Genomic DNA, 4,962 nt, shown 5'->3' with positions numbered 1-4,962 from the left:
TCGAGGTCGGGTCGCCTAAGCAGGGAAGCCCAGACTTTCCTCTCCCCAGCCACTTCGTCCAGCTCCTCCCGGGGGATCCCGAGGCGTTCCCAGGCCAGCCGGGAGACATAGTCTTCCCAACGTGTCCTGGTGCCCTAAACACGTGTCGTGGTGCCCTAAACACCTCCCTAGGGAGGCGTTCGGGTGGCATCCTGACCAGATGCCCGAACCACCTCATCTGGCTCCTCTCGATGTGGAGGAGCAGCGGCTTTACTTTGAGCTCCCCCCGGATGGCAGAGCTTCTCACCCTATCTCTAAGGAAGAGCCCCGCCACCCGGCGGAGGAAACTCATTTCGGCCGCCTGTACCCGTGATCTTGTCCTTTCGGTCATAACCCAAAGCTCATGACCATAGGTGAGGATGGGAACGTAGATCGACCGGTAAATTGAGAGCTTTGCCTTCCGGCTCAGCTCCTTCTTCACCACAACGGATCGATGCAGCGTCCGCATTACTGAAGATGCCGCACAGATACGCCTGTCGATCTCACGATCCACTCTTCCCTCACTCGTGAACAAGACTCCGAGGTACTTGAACTCCTCCACTTTGGGCAAGGTCTCCTCCCCAACCCGGAGATGGCACTCCACCCTTTTCCGGGCGAGAACCATGGACTCGGACTTGGTTGTGCTGATTCTCATCCCAGTCGATTCACACTCGGCTGCGAACCGATCCAGCGAGATCCCCTCAACGCCTTGACTGCGCCTAGAAATTCTGTCCATAAAAGTTATGAACAGAATCGGTGACAAAGGGCAGCCTTGGCGGAGTCCAACCCTCACTGGAAACGTGTCCGACTTACTGCCGGCAATGCGGACCAAGCTCTGACACTGATCGTACAGGGAGCGGACAGCCACAATCAGACAGTCCGATACCCCATACTCTCTGAGCACTCCCCACAGGACCTCCCGAGGGACACGGTCCAATGCCTTCTCCAAGTCCACAAAGCACATGTAGACTGGTTGGACAAACTCCCATGCACCCTCAAGGACCCTGCCGAGAGTATAGAGCTGGTCCACAGTTCCACGACCAGGACGAAAACCACACTGTTCCTCCTGAATCCGAGGTTCGACTATCCGGCGTAGCCTCCTCTCCGGTACACCTGAATAGACCTTACCGGGAAGGCTGAGGAGTATATTAATAATATAATAATAATAATAATAATATAATAATCAATCAATAATAATATAAACTAAGGAAATGGAGTGTGAACTAGATCCAGAAGTGTATGTGGTGCGTAGCTAGGTGTGTGATTAGCTGTAGTGTGTGTTACCTAGTGTTGTGTTGGGCGAGAGGAGGGACAAGGCAGGAAGACAGTCCATTGGGCAGGCAGATGATCCAGGGCGAGCGAGAGGCGTCGAGAGGAACGTGTCCAAGTGGGAGGTCGAGATCGAAGAGGCAGTCCGGGAAGCAGGGGAACGACGACAAGACGCACAGCAACGTCAAACGCGGGAACGGAGGTTGTACGCCAACAGAAGATTATACTCCGGCGCGGCATGGCAGGTTGTGCGAGCTTATGAAGGCAGCTCGTTCATCCCAGGCAGGTGCGCTGATTACAGATCTCCTGCAGCCGTGCAGAGGTAACGCCCGTTGGTGCTCTAACTGGAGCGCACAGACAGATGAGTGGCGTTGGCTGGAGTCTGAGCCGTAACAGACATAATGTCATGGCTGTCTTGAGTTTCCAATTTAACTTCTACAACTCTTATATTTTTTTTGTGTTGGGTGATTGGAGCACTGTCATGATCCGTGGCCCGGATCATGTTCATGAGTTCCTGTTTGTGCACCTCTGGATTTGTTTTAGTTTCCATGGGGATTAATCGGGTTCACCTGCCTCTGGTTAGTGGTCGGCACGCTCAGCTGCTGTCAACCACTAATCAGAGAGCTATTTATTCACCTTGTTCGCCACGCTCGGTCTGGTTTCATTGTTTGCTTCTTGCCACAGTTACGTGAGTATTCCTAATCTCTAGTCTATTCCAAGTGTTAGCTTTAGTGTCCTCTGGCTTGTTTTCCGTTTTTGGTACTTGTTTGATTTCGATAAATAAATCATGTTCCTACCCGCACGTCCTGTCCGGAGTGGTCCGTCTGCATCCCCGGAGGAACGAACCCCGCAGTAAGATGCGACCCAATCGTGACAAGCACATACTTGTTTGTCACAAAAAAAAACATTCATGAAGTTTGGTTCTTTTATGAATTTATTATGGGTCTACTGAAAATGTGAGCAAATGTGCTGGGTCAAAAGTATACATACAGCAATGTTGATATTTGGTTACGTGTCCCTTGGCAAGTTTCACTGCAATAAGGCACTTTTGGTAGCCGTCCACAAGCTTCTGCTTGAATTTTTGACCACTCCTCTTGACAAAATTGGTGCAGTTCAGCTAAATTTGTTGGTTTTCTGACATGGACTTGTTTCTTCAGCATTGTCCACACGTTTAAGTCAGGACTTTGGGAAGGCCATTCTAAAACCTTCATTCTAGCCTGATTTAGCCATTCCTTTACCACTTTTGACTTGTGTTTGGGGTAGATAAATGCTTTAAAATGCAATTTCGGAAATTATCGGTATCGGTTTCAAAAAGTACAATTTATGACTTTTTAAAACGCCGCTGTGTGCACGGACGTAGGGAGAAGTACAGAGCGCCAATAAACCTTAAAGGCACTGCCTTTGCGTGCCGGCCCAGTCACATAATGTCTACGGCTTTTCACACACACAAGTGAATGCAATGCATACTTGGTCAATAGCCATACAGGTCACACTGAGGGTGGCCGTATAAACAACTTTAACACTGTTAGAAATATGCGCCACACTGTGAACCCACACCAAACAAGAATGACAAACACATTTTGGGAGAACATCCGCACCGTAACACAGCATAAACACAACAGAACAAATACCCAGAAACCCTTGCAGCATTAACTCCACCCTCCTCCCCACCACAATCCCGCCCACCCCAACTCCGCCCACCTCAACCTCCACATGCTCTTTCAGGGAGAACATGCCCCAAATTCCAAGCTGCTGTTTTGAGGCATGTAAAAAAAAAAAAGAATGCACTTTGTGACTTCAATAATAAATATGGCAGTGCCGTGTTGGCATTTTTTTTTCCATAACTTGAGTTGATTTATTTTGGAAAACCTTGTTACATTGTTTAATGCATCCAGCGGGGCATCACAGCAAAATTAGGCATACTAATGTGTTAACTCCACGACTGTATATATCGGTATCGGTAATTAAGAGTTGGACAATATCGGAATATCAGATATCGGCAAAAAAGCCATTATCGGACATATCTAGTTTGGGGTCATTGTCCTGTTGGAACACTCAACTGCGCCCAAGACCCAACCTCCGGGCTGATGATTTTAGGTTGTCCTGAAGAATTTGGAGGTAATCCTCCTTTTTCATGGTCCAATTTACTCTCTGTAAAGCACCAGTTCCATTGACAGCAAAACAGGCCCCAGAGCATAATACTACCACCACCATGCTTGACGGTAGTTATAGTGTTCTTGGGATTAAAGGCCTCACTTTTTCTCCTCCAAACATATTGCTGGGTATTGTGGCCAAACAGCTCAATTTTTGTTTCATCTGACATCACATGGACTTCTGGAGGAACGTTCTGTGGTTGGATGAAACATTTGGTTAAACGTGCGGACAATGCTGAAGAAACAAGTCCATGTCAGAAAACCAACAAATTTAGCTGAACTGCACCAAATTTTGTCAAGAGGAGTGGTCAGAAATTCAAGCAGAAGCTTGTGGATGGCAACCAAAAGTGCCTTTTTGCAGTGAAACTTGCCAAGGGACATGTAAGCAAATATTAACATTGCTGTATGTATACTTTTGACCCTCACAATTTCAGTAGACCCATAATAAATTCATAAAATAACCAAACTTCATGAATATTTTTTGTGACCAACAAGTATGTGCTCCAATCACTCTATCACAACAAAAATAAGAGTTTTCGATATTATTGGAAACTCAAGACAGCCATGACATGATGTTCTTTACAAGTGTATGTAAACTTTTGACCACGACTGTAACTGTACGTCACCAAAATGCTCCCGCTTCGATCGCCCCCTGCGCACCTCTCTCGTTCTCTTCCCGCCGACTGTTGTACAGTTTGTGACTGTAAATGATTCCATGTCCGACTTCAACTGGAATATACCGCAAACGGAGCGGTGATGCTTTGATTTCTGTTCAATATTTTTGTGACGAGCTCTGTTTGTATAAACCAAGAGAGGAACGTGTGATTCATTTGCGGCCTGTAGTCGATAATACCTTTGATGTACACTATGATAATAAATCTATTTAGCTGTTTATTAAAGCACTCGAGTGATTTGGAAGCATTCAGTTCTCCATAAAGGCAGCACGGTGATTCATTTTGTCGGGGAAATAATGGAAACACCTGTACCGGAGTTGTCATACCAGTGGAAAAATAGGTTTGCCAGCAAAAATGTCGAATTGTCATTTATGATGTTAAACAGATTTCTTGAGCGACATTATTTATCCTGAATATTTGCTTTAATATACTCAAGATTCAAGATGCTTTATTGTTGTCCATTCTTTAACATGTACAAGACACATAAGAACTGAAATGTCATTTTCGGCACAGTCCCACTAAGAGCAGACATACGTTACAAGGGGGACAAGACGAGACCGCCGACGGCTCAGCCACTTATGGCGCTCCTTAAAAAAGGTGGGAAAAAGGTCCATCCATCCATCCGTCCATCTTCTTCCGCTTATCCGAGGTCGGGTCGCGGGGGCAGCAGCCTAAGCAGGGAAGCCCAGACTTCCCTTTCCCCAGCCACTTTGTCCAGCTCTTCCTGTGGGACCCCGAGGTGTTCCCAGGCCAGCCGGGAGACATAGTCTTCCCAACGTGTCCTGGGTCTTCCCCGCGGCCTCCTACCGGTCGGACGTGCCCTAAACACCTCCCTAGGGAGGCGTTCG

At 47.3% G+C, this 4,962-nt stretch overlaps 1 protein-coding gene across 1 annotated transcript in view; it reads left to right on the top strand.

The window, feature by feature from the left end:
* Positions 1-8, top strand: part of pcsk2 (proprotein convertase subtilisin/kexin type 2) — a 115,707-nt gene extending 115,699 nt beyond the window's left edge. The window contains exon 12 of the mRNA XM_061934969.1: positions 1-8. This exon is cut by the window's left edge and continues 835 nt beyond it. The gene's annotated coding sequence lies outside the window, so the exon portion shown is untranslated.
* Positions 9-4,962: the final 4,954 nt, after the last annotated feature.

The sequence above is a fragment of the Nerophis lumbriciformis genome, linkage group LG02 (genome assembly GCF_033978685.3).
Source record: "Nerophis lumbriciformis linkage group LG02, RoL_Nlum_v2.1, whole genome shotgun sequence".
NCBI classification, from domain to species: Eukaryota; Metazoa; Chordata; class Actinopteri; order Syngnathiformes; family Syngnathidae; genus Nerophis; species Nerophis lumbriciformis.
This window is presented reverse-complemented; position numbering and strand designations above follow the sequence as displayed.